The 18,976-nt window shown below is 34.6% G+C and overlaps 1 non-coding gene across 1 annotated transcript; it reads left to right on the top strand.

Moving 5' to 3' along the window:
- The first annotated feature begins 6,201 nt into the window (after positions 1-6,201).
- On the top strand, positions 6,202-6,305 carry LOC116554482. The gene has a single exon (XR_004270211.1). It is a non-coding gene; the product is annotated as a small nucleolar RNA U13 (small nucleolar RNA).
- The last annotated feature ends 12,671 nt before the right edge of the window (positions 6,306-18,976 follow it).

Below are 18,976 nucleotides of genomic sequence, written 5' to 3'. Positions count from 1 at the left end.
TGTCATGCAACAGATTCTTACATGATCAAGTCATGGTTGTAAACATGGAAAGGCTAAGATTGGTAGTCCCAAATCCTGATCTAATCTATGCAGGTCTAAGATGAACTTTCTGGTGGCACTGTTTAAGTGACTTTGTTTCCCTCTTATGAGTGTCAGCTGTTATGTCTAGTAGCTAACCACATTAAAGAAATAAGAATGCAAAAGTTTAATGTCCAGCAGATAATTTCAGGAAAGTTTCCAACCTTTTTGGGATAATGAGGCTATAAAAACAACAAATATTATTTTTAATACAGAAATAATCTCAGTACGCAAAATATCTTATTTAAATACAACAATAAATTTCATTTTTAGAGAGGTTTTAGGATCACAGCAAAATTGAATGGAAATTACAGGGAGTTCCCATTTACCTTCTCTCCCTAAACATGCACAAATTTCCCCACTATCCATATTTCCTGCCACAATGGTACATGTGCTACAATCAATAAACCTACATTGACACACCTTCATTACCCAGAGTCCATAATTTATATTAAGGTTCACTCTTGGTGTTGTGCATTCTGTAGGTTTGGACAAATGTATAAATAAAATGTGTCCACAACTGTAGTATCACACAGAATAGTTTGACTGCCTAAAAATCCCATCTCTTCATCCCTTCCTCCTCCCACACATCTGGCAAACACTGATCCTTTTTCTGGTTCCGTAGTTCTGCATTTTCCAGAATGTCTTACAGTTACAATCATACAGTATATACCCATTTTAGATTGACTTCTTTCACTTACTAATGTGTAAGTTTTTTCCAAGTTTTTTTATGGCTGAATAGCTCATTGCTTTTTTGTACTGAACAACACTCTGTTGTCTACATGTACCACAGTTTATTTATCCATTTACCTGCAAAGGACATCTTGATGACTTCCAAGTTTTGGCAATGATAAATAAAGCTGCTGTGAACATCCATGTGTAGGTTTTTGTACAGACATGAGTTTTTATCTCATTTGGGTAAATACTAAGGAGGATGATTGTTGGATCGTATGGTAAGAGTGTGTTTACTTTTGTGAGAAACTGTCAAACTGTCTTCCTAAGTGTCTGTACCATTTTGCATTCTTAACAGCAACAAATGCTTACATCATCCATTTGTTATTGCATGTTGCCTACTTTTTCCATTAAAAGCTTTAGCATGTTAATGACGCCTTTCTAAAGTTTCTGGTCTGATAATTCGAACATTCCTTACATATTTGACTCTGGCTCTGATCCCTGTTCGCTCTTTTCAAACTGTATTTTTCCTTTTAGAATGTCTTGTAATTTTTTACTGAAAGGTGTGCATGATGTACTGGGTAAAAGAAAATGTAATAAACAAACCTTTGGTAAAGTAGTAGTAAGCTGTTGGGGGAGGGGAAGCGTTCTATAGTCCTAGTATTTATTAGCTGCAGTCTTTTGGTAAGCCTGTACCCTTGAGCTATGAACTTCACAGGCGCTACTTAGTACACCTACCCCTCTTAGGTGAGACAGGATGGCTACAGGGGGCTGGAGTTGGATATGTTCCTTTCCCCAGATCAGCTTAGCTGTTGATAAAACCCCAGCAACTCAGGCTCTGGTAAAATAGTTTGTCCTGTAGGCAGGACAGAAAAGCATTCTGTTCTGTAAAGTGGAACAGAATGCTTTGGAAGATTTCAAAATGGCCTTTTTTTCCTCCTTTCCCTCCTGGAACAAGAGTGGATTTTTTTCCTGTAATATTCACTGTAAAGACCAGGTCCAGCTCCTGAAGGTAAAACTCTCAGAAGCACTGAGGGATCCCCATGACTGTGTCCCCCTGGGGTGTCCAGCTCTCAAACTTGTCCACACCGAGCTGCTAATTTGTCAATTGCAATTTAGGCTTTCCTACCTTGACACCATTTCCTGTGGAGGTTTCTATTCCTGGTTTTTCTGCTTCAGTAAATCACGATTCTCTGTATCCCCCTGTCTGTCTCTCCAGTTTCGGGAGTAGTGGTTTTCCCTGTGGCCTCACTTCTCGGATAGATCCGAGAAGAGTCGCTGTTTTTCAGTTTGTTTAGCTTTTTATCCTTTTAAGGATGGAATGGTGATTTATAAGCTCCTTATGTGCCAGACCAGAAACTGGAAGCCTAAAATAGAACTTCTATGTCTAATGACTTTTATGGCTTCCTAAAATTATAGATGTGAAATTGCCTTGCAGAATAAATGTTGGATTCACACTTTCTTCTTGATTATGCAAAAAGTCCTTGCTCCTTAGTTCAACACCAGAATTAAAAGGACTCACTTTGTATCACTGGGAATTTGTAATGATTAACATTTCAGCCATTCCTTTTCTTTTAATAATAGAAGAAATTTGCATATTGAAAAGTTTAATTTTTATTATTTCATGTAATGATTTATATATATATGTGGTGCAATATGAAATATTGTATGTAAAAAAATTATCTTTATGCTTTGGGAGCTTCCAGTCTAAAGTGAATTATCTTCCTTTTATACAGCAACCATTTTTCCTAAGGTATGATGGCAAAGCCAAGAGAAAAATGTTAATGCTTTCCATCTGTCTTCAGTACCTGCTGGTCTCAGAATACAATAAAAGTTCTAAAATAGTAAAATGCAAATTATGTAGCCTAAGAATAAGGTTCACAATATTTATGAAAATTATCATTAAAATAAATGTAGGTAAATGTTCTTATGCTGCTTAAATCACACTGCTGCTTTATTTTCTTGAAAGAGTCTAAAATGCCTATAAACTGCACAATTTCTTTTCTTGTTTTTCTTATCCAAACACATATGGAATAATGGCTGAATCCTTTTATGTCGAAACACTGCTGGGCAATAAATCACTTCTATTTTAAGCAATAAGTGATTTCATTTATCTCTGATCAAGGCATCAAAATAGTTGCTTAAATTAGTAAGACAAACCCACGATAAACAAGGGTTGGATACCTCTGTTAACTTTTTATTTCTCTGCAATTATTTTCAGATACCTTGTTCAATGGTCTCATCACTTTTCAATACATACTATCATCTTTGCTTCTGCTATCAAAGAATGTTTTGCACAGATTCAGAATCATATGTAATCGATACTGAGTTTTTGAAAAAATGTATTTCCATGGCTTAAATTAAAACAGGGTATGGTCATTTATCACTTTTGAAAGCTGAAGATTCTTTCACCACCCTTCCACACATCAATGAGATGGGGCTAAGCTTTGTTCCAGTTAATCCACAGCTAAAAGCTTCCATTAGAATGTAATTTATTATCATGTCCACACAGACATAATGCCCCAAGGATTTGCTATTTGTTTTTCCTTAGCATCCTAAAGTTTTTGTGAAACAGCAAATATGAAATGCAGAAAGTCCAATCTCATGATAACTTGGCGCTCCATTGCAGGGCTTTGAATTCTCCTACATCAAAGCTTCACTCAGGAACCAAAAGGGTTATGCAAAAAAGTGGAATTTCACCTCAGTACAAACTCAGGAAGAAGTAGACATCCTTCAAGGCTAGTATGAAGAACTTAAGCTCCTGTCATAGACTTATGTCCAATCAGAGGAGAAACAGTACAGATTAATAACAATTTTCAAAGGAATCCCTTGGACATCTGGTGGGCGATTTCTGACCCAGCAGAGATTCATCTGTGGGGATGTCCAGGTTAGAGAATACTCAGAGAGGCAAAGAGCAGTTTGGCTTGAGCCTTAGCCCTCATACCAAGAGCACAGTTTGATTTTGGCTTAGTTATAAGGATGTATGTCTAAAGTGGAATGCATTGCATAGAAATGCTTGAATTTGAAGTTTCTTAGATGTTTGCCATTGTGATACTTGAAAATTTTTAATGAATGGCAATCAACTACAAAAGTTCCAATACTTACTTTTTTAGTAGCAAGGGTCAAAATTCAGATGTGCAACAGTGGTCTTATTGACATCATTGGGAATATAAAAGCTAACATTTATCTTTAAACCTACTAAACTATTCTCATCATCAGGGAAATAACAAAGTAGGCTTCAATGGAAGTTCTCTAAAAGTGTCTCAGGGATGTTCATTTTATGGACTTGACAAAGATTTTAATTAAACTCTCAAGAAGGTAATTACAGGGTCAAGAATGGACATGGAACCTTAGGTCATTGAGAGAGAGGTAACAGCTTCCAAAAGCTTATATAAAAGTGATTCTGTATCCCCATAACATTATGATTGATGACACTTCATAGGACTCATGATTTAGAGCACATATAGATGCTTCCCAAATTCTGATGGAGTTATAGCCTGATAAACCAATAGTAAGCTAAAAATAGCACAAAAAGTTAAAAATGCATTTAGTACATCTAACCTACCAAACATCATAGCATAGCCTTGCCTGCCTTAAATGTGGTCAGGACACTTACATTAGCCTAGAGTTGGGCAAAGTCATCTAACACAAAGTTGATTTTACAATAAAATATTGATTATCTCATGTAATTTATTGAATATTATACTGAAAGTGAAAAACAGAATGGTTGTATTAGAACTCAAGGTACAGTCACTACTGAATGTGTATTGCTTTCGCACCATCGTAAAAGCTGAAAAATCTTAAGTTAAACCATCAGAAATCTTAAGTTTAAATCTTTAAGTTAAAACCATCAGGGGATAGTCTGTACTGTCAAAGCAATTGTAAAACTGGCAAACATTTGTCGTGGGTGATAAACTAGTTAAAACATCAAGAAAATTATTTACCTGTGCTTAGAATATGTTATAAACCCAACTGCATTCATCTTATTTGTTATTTTTTTCAATGACTATTTATAATTATTTTTATTTACCAATTCAGTACATGCGCATTGTGAATTATTTTAATCCAGATAAAGGAAAATAAAATTGCCTTGCAGACACAACACAAATAACATTTTGTTCTCTTTTAACAAACAACACAGTTTTTTTGTGTTGAACACACAAATTTTGTGTTCTGTCTTGAAATCTTTTTCATTGAACATTTTTCTTTATCATTAAATATTCTTCTATATTTGTAATAGCTTTGATTAATCTCTTCTATATATTCACCATATAATTTATTTAGTAACTTCTCTTTGGATATTTATGTTGTTTCTAATTTTTCAGTATTAATAAGATATTACTATAATACACATTTGTTTAACTTTATCTCCTTAGGAAAAATATTTAAAAGTGGCATTTATGGCTCAAAGGACACACAAAAGTCTAAAGCATCTGATGCTTGTAGCTAAATTATCATCTGAAAGATTTAGTGCCAATCTATCTGTAAATGTTTTCACATTAAAAGAAAAAATCAGGCCGGGCACAGTGTCTCATGCCTGTAATCCCAGTACTTTGGGAGGCCAAGGTAGGGGGATTAGTTCAAAACCAGCCGGCCAACATGGTGAAACCCTGTCTCTATTAAAAATGTAATAATTAGCCAGGCATAGTGGTGGGCACCTGTAATCCCAGCTACTCGGGAGGATGAGGCAGGAGAATCGCTGGAACCTGGGGGGCAGAGATTGCAGTGAGCAGAGATTCTGCCATTGCACTCCAGCCTGGGTTACAAGAGTGAAACTCCATCTCAAAAAAGAAAAAGAAATGAAAAGCAAAGGAAAGAGGAGAGGAGAGAGAGGAGAGGAGAAGAGAGGGGAGGGGAGGGGAGAGGGAAGGGAAGGAAAGAGAGGGGAAAACGGGAAGAAAAGAAAAGAGCAAGTTGAAAAAAGAATAGAAAAAAGGAGAGGAGAAGAGAGGAAGAAAGGAAAAGAAGGGCAAGTTGTTAGTAGATTTCCATTCCACATATTGAACAAAGATCTACTTTTCTTATTTGAAATTTCAGAGGTTGATATAAGATTAAGCAGGAAATATTTAATGTCTGGTAATCTACATCAACATGTACACAATGCATTTATTAAAAAGGTTTTTAAATTTCTTTTTCATATGTTTCTTTCTCTTTCTTATGTTCTTTTTATTCTCTCTCCCCACTCCATCCTCTGTCTCCAGAATAAGGAGAGATTCTCTTATTAGAGAGTCAAATATACCTAAGGCAAAATCTCCTACAAAGCCTTTTGCTGGTGCCTATGAGCATAAGAAATTAATGGGGGCATAAGGTGGGAGAGTGCTACTCTGAAGGCTGCGATGGGAGAATCGCTTGAGCCCCGGAATGTTGAGGCTACAGTGAACTATGATTGCGGCACTGTACTTCAGTCTGAGCAACAGAGGGAGACCTTGTCTCAAAATCAACAACAACAAAACCTTTTTGTAGTCTGTAAGTTTGATGATTAGGTGTTCACACTCATGTGTGAGATGACCCACCCTCAAACCTTGTTATGACTTCAGCACATTACCCGTCTGACATGAAAAAAGTAAACAACAACAGTAATAAAACAGATTGATGGAATGAGAAGGAAAAGGTGAGATATAACAATCTTAAACATACTGGTTGATATATCTTTCATGCGGTGTTATAAAATATTGTCTCGAGGGGGTAGCTCATGAAAGAGAAGATGACATAGTTGAAGATACAGTTGAGAATAACTACAAATAATAATATAACCACCAAAATTCCAATGGTACAGCTCGGTGAATTCCTCATCTCAGTGGGAAATGTGAGATAGTTTATTAATTCTTCATTTTTATAGTAGGAATCTATATTTTTATAGATGCTACCTAAAGTTGATAAAGGAATAAAGACTTAGGTAAATTACATCAAGTTATAAATCCACTGAGAAAAAAACAAATTTCTAAATTGATAGAAAAAGCATGGACACACAAAAGTAAACAAAACACATCTATAGAGCAAAATATTAAAATCTGAAAAGTATTGAAGACAGAAGACATAAAACAAAATGGCAGAAAAATGATCAAATACATATGTCACATACAAATAAATATAAATAGTATAAACATTAGAATGTCAGTATACATAATATACAGATAATGTAAACAACATACAGATAAAAAATAAAACCACTACGTTGGATATACAAAGTACATATAAACAAGAAAGTGTTTGAAATGTTACAAGTGAAGGTATGAGTAAAATATACCAGGAAAATATTACGAAAATCAGGAACTTTGATGTTAATATCATACCGCTAAACTCAGGTAGATAACATTAAATAAGACAAGAAAGACAACTTATATCAATGAGTGGTTCAATAAGCTATTTATCAAAATAAATATAACATCAGAATTTATAATTCAAAATAATAAGAAGTACAAGAAAAAAGGATAAGCACAATAATAGTAAGAGGCTTTAACTCATAAAGCCAGTTCATGACAGACCAAGTAGACGTTCAGATCAAAACAGAAGAGGATAGAAAGGACTTGAAGAACTTAATAAGAAGATGCATTGAACTTTATACTCTGAAAGAAAAGAATACACCTCGCATTCTACACTTGTAATATTTTCTAAAACGAACAATTACTCTGCAAAATACCTTATAAAATACAAATAGTGTAAACACATGTTTTTAAATGCTCAAATTCATTCATCATTTTAAAAAAACATACAAATTTAGATAGGATGTCATGTTTCACTTACATGATTGGAAAAGGTCATCATGTTTGGTGATACACAGCATTGTCAGTCATGGGGGAAAGAGACTATTACACACTGTTGATGGAAGGAAAATTTAATGAGATTCAGAAATATCTTTAAAAATATAAGTTATATCCTTTTTTAACCTAGAAATTCTATTTTAGAAATTTAATATCCAGTAATTAGTTTTTTTTTTGGGGGCTTTCTTTAAAAAAAAAAAAAAAAGCAACTGGAAACCATCCAAATGTTTGTTCATAAGAAATATGTTAAATATGTCATATCCATAGATCATAGGCTTAAGTGAAAAGCTAGGCAAAGAATACCGTTAAAGGAAAATAAACAATGTTCAGGAAAGGTTATGTAACATACCACCATGTTCTAAACATTTGTATATGCACAGAACATTTCTTGAAGAACATGCACACAGAAACCAATGGTAGTTGCTCCTGGCGAAAGGACAGTCATTCTGGAGTGGAAAGAAAAGTTGTTTTGTATTGTATATACTTTTGTACTAATTTTTGTTAACCATATCCAAATATTAGATTTGCAAAAAAAATTTTAAGTAAACAAGGAATGAGAGAGACATTGTATGTGTCCATAAGACACTTATAGAACGACGGAGAATGCAAACACTTCCATGATAGTGACAATACAACGTCAGAAATAAAGTCGATTTTGTACAGATTGAGTGTAGAGAAAATGCCTAATTGTAACAGTGATTTTCTTATAAAAGTGAAGGAAATTATTGTATGATACCTCCCTCCTTTTTTTTCTTACTATTAGCATACAATTTTTTAAGTAAACAGGCCTCATTTACCAAGTTGAAACATGGGATTCAGTGGTGCTAAAACTGCTAGATGCTCATGAACAAAGGAAGCAAATGCAAGCAAAATCCAAGAGAAATTGTTACTAAATAAAATATGCCTTCTCTTTGTGGGGAAGAATCGTTCTTTAAAACAGTCTTGATTATTTTTTCCCATTCTCTCCTTTCATTTCGAATCATCTTTCAGGCTGGGTTGAAAATTCTGTTCATTCTTTGCTGCTATGAATAATTAATGTAAATATTTCCCATGAGTGTGGTCATGGACTCTGTATTTTAAGGAATTCTTGCATCCTAGGTGATGGTCTGTCCTGACGGCTCTGTGTCCTCTGTGGCACTGGCTTTGCCGCTTATGTGACACATGGTGGCGGTGCCATGGCAGTCAAGCTGAAGGCCATTTGCACAGTGTGACATGCCTCCTTGCTTTGTGCACTTCCAGTGGCTTTGATGATGTGACCATCAAATAGTCCATTGTTAGAAACAAGAGACCACTTCATCTTGACATGGACAAAAGGGGTGAATTACTGAAAAGCTTGAAGGAGTTAAGTTTCTCACAATAAATAAACAGTCTGGGAAGCATTGGCAGTAATATAATCCTTTAGAAACACATTGATCTTTGGGTTTCTGTGCATTGTCTGCTGGAGTTCAGAATTCCACGCTTCTGGCAGAAAAAAAAAAATGGAATGTTTAAATGTATGAAACACAATAGCTTATTCTAAGGGTGAAAGTATTGTGTTAGCAGGCGCGCATTTGACAGGATTTCCCTCAAAAGTTTCAGAAATCTTATGTTGAATTTTGATGCCTTTAGTGATAAAATGTATTTCAACTCCCACATCATTGCATTCCTGCACTATCACAAACAGATGCGTGATTGGATTGGGCATCACTGCATGTCTCATTACTCTTTTTTCCCTGCAGTCTATCATTTAGTATCACCAAGAAATATTTTTAAATGGATTTATTATCTATATTTAGAGTTTACTGTTACTAAAGATAGTTCTATGAATTAATTTAGTCAAAATGAATAGGAAAAAATCCATTAGAAAAATCTATTAGGCAGGTTCTCCATGGCCCCTTCAAATTTTCATTTGGTAAAAGTGGAAAACATTTACAACAGGAAATTCATATAATGTTTCACTATTATTTAACAGCCAGTTTTCAACAAAAGCCTAAGAAAAAAGAAAGAAAATAGCTGGGATAAATAAAGACTCACAAATCTTCTAAGTGGAAATCACAATTATATCAACATTGTATTTTATATATCCAAAAATATTTTTCACCTAAAATGAAGGTTACAAAAATGACAAATCATAACTTACAATTTTTTAATTCTATAGTTGTGTGATTGATCTTTCATCCTAATACTAGAAAGCTTCTATTTCAATATGAAACAGTACCTTTTTCTGTATTTCGTAGCAGACAGAGTTTAGATGGTGTTTAAAAACAAACTGTTGCAATATTATTTTATCTTCATTTCAACTACCTCCTAAGAGCATAGATTATAACAGTGCAAAGATTAGAATCTAACCTGTGTGAAACAAAGATAAATTTTAAGGTCATTCACATTAAGAATTTAGTTTAATAAAATGGTATAGTAAATTCTTAGATTTTAACCCCTCTTTCTCAGTTGAAATGATTTTATACTCATATTGAATTACTGTTTCACTTGAGAGATTTTACTAATGGTTGTTTTTCTCTGTATTTATATAACTTGTGAATTCTCTGCAACTGATTAATGATCCAAATTGGCTTTCTTTTGGCAAGATGTGTGCTGTTTCCTTCTACCATAGACTGTTGTCTTCATAAAATGAAAAATTATTTTAATATTGACTTCAGTAAGACGTACTAAGACAAATGGCCCCTGAATAATAATGTCAGGCTTTTCAAAGCCAAATGGAAATTAATTTCAGATCATCTTCTGTTTGTGATTATTGGCACCACTGCTCTTCCCATTAATACAGGTAATAGCCAAATCCACCTTCCTTAAATGAATCAAAGGTAGTGGTTTATATCAAGGTTTTTGCCAAATTTATTTGGTTTCAATTCCCACTCAAATATTAATCTATATTTTCTGAAAAATGTTTAGCTCAAGATCAATTTTCTATCTTCTTTCTATAAGAACCCTCTTCAGCTTGGTATTCCCAATACCTAACCAAGTGCCTTGTCAGTAGTTTATGCATAGCTGGGTAAGTACCAGCATACTTGCCAGCCAGTGTTCTAAGCTCTACATTATTAAATCATTTAATATTCACAACAAGGAGAATTAATGGTAAGAACTATTATTAACTTCATTTTACAGGTGACACAACAGAGGTTAAAGAACTTGTCCAAAGTCATAAAACTGGTAAGTGGAAGAGGCAGCTTTTAAACTCAGGCAATCTGACTCCAGATCCTGAGTTGCTAACCTCTAGCATAAGCATACTCAAAAATATTAATTTTATACAACTGAGTGATTTCATTGAGTACTTTCACAGATAGGATGACCCAAATGCTGAAGGGGAGAAGAGAAAACTTGCTTAGCCAATGATATCTGATAAGTTAACACAGCAGTCCCCGACACTTTTGGCACCAGGGACTGGCTTCAGGGAAGACAATTTTTCCATGGATGGGGGTGGGGACTGGTTCTGAGATGAAACTGTTCTACCTCAGATCATCAGGCATTAGATTCTCTTAAGGAGTGCACAACCTAGGTCCCTTCCATGCACAGTTCACAATAGGGTTCCGAATCTAATGCCTGCTGATGTGACAAGAGGCAGAGCTCAGGTGGTAATGCTTGCCCGCCCACTGCTTACGTCCTGCTGTGCAGCCTGGTTCCTAACGCCACAGACCAGTACAGATCCACAACCTGGGGACTGGGGACCCCTGACCTAACAGATTAAGTCTGTTTTCGCATTCATCTGCCAATTTGTTTTGTATTTTTTTGTATTGCTATAAAGGAATACACGAGACAGAGTAATTCATAAAGAAAAGAAAAGAAAAAAAAGAAAACTCAGGAAAAGAAAGTACCAAAAACACAATACAAAACATCTGAGGGCCTAAGGATATGAGACTCTAGACTAGAGATGCCCCACTGAGTGTACGGCATAATCAAAGAAGGAAAAGAAAGCCTCTTACCAAAGCACGTCACTGTGAAACATCAGAACAAGAGCAATTAAAAGATAAACTTGCATGTTTCCCAGAGAAATCATAAAGTCAGAAAGAGAATGCCATTGCACTTGTCAGCAGAATGTTGGAAGGGATAAAGCAATGGAAAAATGCTTTTAAGCTTCTAGGGAATAATGATTGTTAATTTAAAATTTCACATCTTCATACCTCACCAATAATCCGGTGTAAGAGTAGGATAAATATATTTTCAGATACGTAAGTTCTGAGAATTCTCCTCACAGGCATCCACTTTTAGTAGTCTACAGAGGTTCTGCGAGGAGAATGATGTAATTACTTATTATAAAATAAGCTGGTGAACTAGGAAGCAAGAAGCCATGAAGTCCAGGAAGCAGGGGAGCCAACATGGAACTATCAGGAGAATAGTAAAGAAAGTTCCAGGACAGTAGCCATAAGAGCAAGTCAACAGTGTCTAAAATAAAAAATTCAGAAAGCAGCAGAACAAATGTTAGTTAGAGATAATAAAGATAATTATTAGAAGAAAGAGGCAAAGTGTTTAATTGCTTCTGGGGAGTGGGAGGGCTTGCTCCTTTTCCTCATTAGCCTACATATGAAAGCTCTGATTTTAAGCTTCCTGCATGACTTTATGAAAAGTGACTTATTCAACAAAGTATATCTATAAAATATAGAAATAAAATCAGTGTGGAGTGGAATTAGTGAAGGTGCAAAAAGAAAATAAAGAAAGTTTGATATAATCCAATTCAGGATGAGAAGGAAAAAAGCAGTATAGAAAACTGGTAGGAATGAAAGCAGAAAATAAGATTATAGAAATAAACCTAAAATAAAAATAATAATAAAATGAATTAAATTTGCCAGATAAAAGACAAAGAGCTTTATATTGTATAAAATAATAAAACCCAGCTCTGTGTTATTTAAAAGACTCACTTAAAAGGGTCAGGCACAATGGCTCATGCCTGTAATCCCAGAAGTTCGAGACCAGCCTGGCCAACATGGAGAAACCCCATCTCTACTAAAAATACAAAATTTAGCCAGGTATGGCTGGTGCATGCCTGTAATCCAAGCTACTTGGGAGGCTGAGGCAGGAGAATCACTTAAACCTGGGAGGCAGAGGTTGCAGTGAGCCAAGATAGTGCCACTGCACTCCAGCCCGAGTGACAAAGTAAGACTCCATCTCAAAAAAAAAAAAAAAAAAAAAAGACTTACTTAAAGCATAATGATGCAGAAAAATCGAAATTTCAAGGATGAAAAAGCAAACACTAGCCAAAAGAAGGTTGCTGTTATTACACTAATTTCAAACAAAATAGACTGTAAGGCAAAAGATTTATTAGGAACACCCAAATTCTAACATGTGGCTAAACAACAATTTACCTGTAAGTCATAATTCTGAATCCATGTGAACAAGATAGCTTCAAACTATGTAAAGAAAATTTGAATAATTCCAAGAAAAAGTAGAAAATATCAAATGTTGGGAAAAGTATAACACATTTTAAAAATGTAATTAACCATCTTGGGCTAACCCGTGTGTGTGTGTGTGTGTGTGTGTGTGTGTGTAACATAGATATAGAAATAGATATGGATATGAATATGGATATATTTATTTGTATCCTTATACATGGTATATTGAACTATCAAGCTTGTTGCAAAGTGCAAGGAGAAACTAATCCTTCAATTTCTAAAGATTTTGCTCCTGAACAAAATATTGACGGGTTTTATAGCTCTTCTAATCATTTTCAGGTAATGAAATACAGCCTAGCCCAATATAAACTCTACATTCTGACCCAATTTTAGACATTCTCCATCCACAGCTCAGTTTACATGGGTTCCAAAAACTTACAATGAGAAAGAAGGATGTGGTCAGCTTCTTTCCTGTTCCTTGGTACACCCTCTTCTCACTTCCTGGATGTGGTTTTGGTCAATGGGGAGAGAAGGAAGTTATAAAAGGGGCATACACATCAGTGTATACGTATCAGGAGGTAATGTTGCTATTTATCCGTGATTAAAATTATTTGTCAAGTCTACTTTGTGTGAAAGTAATAACCATTGATTCTACTTATATTTTTATACTTAAAGAAGGCTTTGCAATAGCATATTGATGTATACTGTTTTTGTTTAATCCACAGTCTCTGATATATATATATATATATATATGTATATATAGCCCATTCTACTTAATCCATTAAGTGAAATAGTTGAAATCTACCACTTTATTATTTGTTTTGCTTGTTCCCTCTAATTTAGAGCCTCTCTCTCACTTTTCTTACCTTCTGTTGGATTATTTTACTATTGTTTGGTATTTTATTTTTATTTATGCTTTAGATTTTTAGGTATACATATTTGTACTATTTTTTACTAATTCCTTTAGATATTATATCATACATACTTCCATTTTACAATATAAATGGAGTCAACACTGCACTGCTTTAAATAAAATGCAAAAGCTTAAAAAAAAGGGGGGGCATAAAGGAGAAAACAATTTTTCAAGGCTCACAGGGTCACAATCTGGTATGAAGCTTTGCTTTGTATTCAACACCCAAACTGTGGCTCTTTCTTATAAAGGCACTTCTGTGAAAAATTGTCAAAGATCCCATAGTATTGTTTATGCATACAGCTTACAAATCCTCAGCCAAGCTACTAGCTTCTAGCAGGTTACCCTTCTGTTGTGGCTGCCTATTCTCCTGATTAATACTCTTAGGTGGTGCGCTCCTCCCCAGTAGCCATAAAATCTTGAGAGAAATATGCATTCACTTTTGCCCTAACAGACTATGAAAGTGCAGTCCATTTCTAGGCAGATCACTTTGTCTCTTACTTTTAGAATATGTTTATTCATGAACCCAGTACCAATTACTGTGCCCCCAAATCCTAGGGAGCATCTGTCTTGCGCTTTGATTGTTTCTGTCAATATGCGTCCCTGGCTGTGATTAAAATGAGAGTAGCATGAGCACCACATCTAGACGGAAACGAGAAACATCATGACTTTCCAACTTTCTCTTTAAAAAAATACTGTACTTCTTGTCTGCATCTTTATCATCCCATAACCAATCCTCTAGCCTGATCACATACAGCACTGAAGTGAAGGATGATTTAAGTTTTGTAAATCCAGTCTCACATTATCTTAGAATGCTCTGCAAAGATGCACATTGACAAGCTGAGACTTCAGCTGAAACATTGAGATAGCAAAAAAAGTCACAGCTAAAATCTTATCTCTTTCTCTCACACATGCACACACGCACACACACACACTTACCTGTACCCAAAATTATAACCTTTAAAAAAAAACCCAACATAATATAGACCCATTCTTTTATCCAAGTGTATGCAACAAAATTAGAAATCAATAAACAAAAAAATAAAATTCTCAAACAACTGGAAAGTTTAAAACACAATTTTAAATAAGTCATACGTCAAAGAAGTTAGTGGAAATTAGAAAATAATTAGAAAAGAATTATTTAAAAAAAACCCTATGTATCAAAAGTTGTATGCCTAAAATTTAGTTTAAAGGGAAATACAAACATATATGCTAGAAAAAAAAATTACCTATATAGAGTAAGGATTTAGCCTTTACTAAACAGCAGTAAGATGTTGCTTATAGATTTTGTTGTATTAGATCATGTATATTCTTTGGATCTTTTAGAAAGCCATTCATTTCTTTCTAAAAATTTTAATTTATGAGGATCTCTAATTTCTTATTCTTCACATGGTTAAGATGAAAACAGACTATTCTCTAAACACTGCAATACTGCTATGACATGTTCATATTATTAAAGTAAGTAATTCATTACAAGCAATTTATTCTCTTTTTATTATCAGGTAGGCACATTAGGGTAAATCTCCTGCATTTCAATTGATATTTAAAAAAAAAAACCTAGGAAAATTCAGGGTCTTAAGAATAAAGTACTAGCAATGACAATCAAGTGCTGAAAACAGAGAAAAAAAAATATTATTTTAAAAGCTTTGAGCTCCCTCTAATGGCCTCCGGTAAAATTCCCAGAAGGAATAAGACAACTTCAGTTAAGTAATAAATCTCCAGTAAAGATGTTTTAAGAACATCTTCGAAATGTTCAGATTGCTGCTTCACTTTAAGTAGAGCTTTCATTGTGGGGAAAAACTGATCATAGCCAAATGTTGCTGTAGGAATGTCCTATCCTGTCTACCTATTATATTGTTACTGATGAGAGACACATTTTCTCTCCCCCTAGTGGATGTTTACAAAAATGACACAAAGATACTGCCAAACTAGATTAAATTATTGCAATCAGAATTTAGATAGCACTAGTTGAGGTTCTTGATATGATTCAGTCTAACCTGTCATTTCATGCTAGAGAAAATACAACAAACTTATGACTGTGTTACAGTCCAGGGCACAGGCTCACTAAAAGACTAAAGCAAATCTTAGGACTATAGAACAATTTCCTTCACCCTACACCTTACTTTCTCATTAATAGAGTTCCTATACAACAACAGGGATTATAGCAGAAAGAACTGCAAACCTCAGGAATGATTTAAGAAGTCTCCAGGGAAATCCAAAGACAACAGAAGAGACAAAAACAAGGCCACGAGAGGAAACTTTAGCCTCTGACACTTACAGCTACAGCAAAGAGGAAACACAAACTCCTAGTCATACAACCATAAAACCTCACACTAAAGATATGTTTATCTCAGTTTTTTTTTTAACCCAGTAGTTCATCTTTAGCTTTCATCAAAAAATTACAAGGTATGAGAAAAGGTGAAAACCATAGTGTGAAGAGGCAGAGCAGGCATCACAACTAGATTCATATATGGCAGAAATTTTAGAATGATCAGAGTGGGAATTTGAAATAATTCTGAGTGATATACTAAGGGTTCTAATGGAAAAAGTGGACAACATGCAATAATTGATGGGTAATGTAAACACAAAGATAAAACTCTAAGAAAGACTCAAAAGAAAATGCTATTATACAAATACAAATCCTACAATAGAAGGGAGGAATGTCTTCAATTACTTATCGGTAGACTGGACATGGCTGAGAAAAGAATCAGCGAAATTAAAAATATATCAATAAAAACATCCCAAACTTAAAACCATCAGAGAAAAAAGAATGAATAAAAACAGAATAGAATACCCAAGAATTATGGGACAATTACCAAAGATATAAATACATGTAATGGGGATACCAGAAGGAGAAGAAAGAAAGAAAGAGAAGCAACATTTGAAGCAATAATGATGGAAGATTTCCTCCAAATTAATGAGAGATACCAGATCACAGATCCAGGAAGCACAGAGAACACAAAAGCAGGATAAATATCCACTCCAAATCTATGCTTTGGCAAGTCACATTTAAACCACGGAAAAGCAAAGACAAAAAGGAAGTCTTAAAAGAAGCCACAGGGAAAAGAAATCCACCTTACTTATGAGGAACAAAGATGATAATTATCATTATTTAGAAACCATGTGGGGCCCGGCATGGTGGCCCATACTTGTAATCCCAGCATTTTGGCAGACTGAGCTGGGAGGATCACTTGAGTTCAGGGGTTCAAGATCAGCCTGGCCAACATGGCAAAACACCATCTCTACAGAAAATACAAAAATTAGCTGGATGTGGTAGCACACACCTGCAATCCCAGCTACTTGGATGGCTGAAGCACAAGAATCTGTTGAACCTGGGAGGCAGAGGTTGCAGTGAGCTAAGATCATGCCACTGTGCTCCAGCCTGGGTGACAGAGGGAGGCCCTGTCAAAAAAAAAAAGGAAAGAAAGAAAGAAAGAGAGAGAGAGAGAGAGAGAGAGAGAGAGAAAGAAAAGAAAAAGAAAGAAAGAAAGAAAGAAAGAGAAAGAAAGAAAGGAAGGAAGGAAGGAAAGAAGGAAGGAAGGAAGGAAGGAAGGAAGGAAGGAAGGAAGGAGAGAAGGGAGGGAGGGAGGAAAAGGAAAGGAAAGGAAGGAAGGAAAAGAAAAAAGAGGAAAAGAAACATGCAAGTGAGAAGAGAGTGATGCATAATATTTAAAGTGTTGAAACAAAAAACCAACATAGAATTCTGTGCTCAGCAAAATTATCTTTCAAAAGTGAAATAGATATAAATAGTTTCTCACCAAATAAAAAATGGGAAATTTGTATCCAGTAGAACTGTTGAGAGTAAAATATTTTAAAAATCTTTGAGAAAGAAGGAAAATTACATACGTCAGTAACTCTGATTTACATAAAGAAAGGAAGAGCATTAGAGAAGAAATAAATGAAAGCAAAATAAAATATTTTATTTTTCTTAGTTGATTTAATGGATAACTTTGTTCTAGAGAAAAATAGCAACAATGTATTCCGTTTGGGGATAGGGAAAGGAATAACAGCAATGTTTTAAGGGATGGGAGGAAAACATTGGGAATTTGCACTACTTGTAAAGTGGTATAGTGTTATTTGAAATTGTACATGGGTTAGTCGTAATTGTAAATCATTAACTCTAGGGAAATCACTAAAAAATAAAAAATGAAAGCATAATTTATATGCAAAGATAGGAGAGAAATTGAATCATATAAAACGTTTATCTAAAATCACAGAAGACAGAAAGAGTGGAAGACAAAAAAGGAAATTAGAAAAAGGACAATAAATAGAAAACAGTAAAAATTACAGTAGATATTAATCCAACTATATCAATAGCCATAGGAAACATCGTTGTCTAAATATGCCACTTAAAAATAAGCTGGATAGAAAGACAAAAACCATTTGATCCCACTTGTATGAGGAATCTAAAATAATTCAACTCGTAGAAGCTGAGACTAGAATGATGGTTGCCAGGAGCTGGTTTGGGGTAGGGATAGGGGTATGGTGAAGTATTAGTTGAAGGATGCAAGTTTCAGTTATGCAAGATGAATAAGTCCTAAGATCTACTGTACAACATAGTGCCTATAGTTAACACTGTATTAAAATTTGCTAAGAAGTTAGATCATATGTTAAGTGTTCTTATTGTACACACACACAAATAATAACAAATAAATCGTGGGAGGAAAAATGAATGAATGTATAAGTAAATAACCATTTAATTTAAAGAGTATCACAGTAGATTAAAAAGAAGACCTAACTATATGTTGTCTACAAGAAACCTACTTAAAGAGACAGAGAGATTAAAAATAAAGAGATGGAGAAAGATATATGCTAATACTAATCATAAGAAAGCTGAAGTAGCTATATTAATGTCATTCGAAGCAGATTTAAGAGCAAGAAATGTTGTCATGGACAAAAAGGTATACTATACAATGATAAGGGGGTCATATGTCCAAGACATAACAATTCTTAATGTCTATGCACCTAATAATGCAACATCAAAATGTGTGAGCCAAAAACTGACAGAACTTCAAGGAGAAATAAATGAAACTACTATTGTAATTAGAGACTTCAACAACCCTTTATCAGTAATTGGCAGATCTAGCAAGCAGAAAATCATTAAGGACATAGTTGAACAGAACAGCACCATCAATCAACTGAATCTAAATTGACATTTATAGAATATTTCAGCAACAGCAGAATACAGATTCTTCTCAAGCTCACATGGAACGTTGTTGACCAAGAAAGACCACATT

Source organism: Sapajus apella, unplaced genomic scaffold, assembly GCF_009761245.1.
Source record: "Sapajus apella isolate SASKATOON/1434 unplaced genomic scaffold, GSC_monkey_1.0 scaffold1, whole genome shotgun sequence".
NCBI classification, from domain to species: Eukaryota; Metazoa; Chordata; class Mammalia; order Primates; family Cebidae; genus Sapajus; species Sapajus apella.
This window is presented reverse-complemented; position numbering and strand designations above follow the sequence as displayed.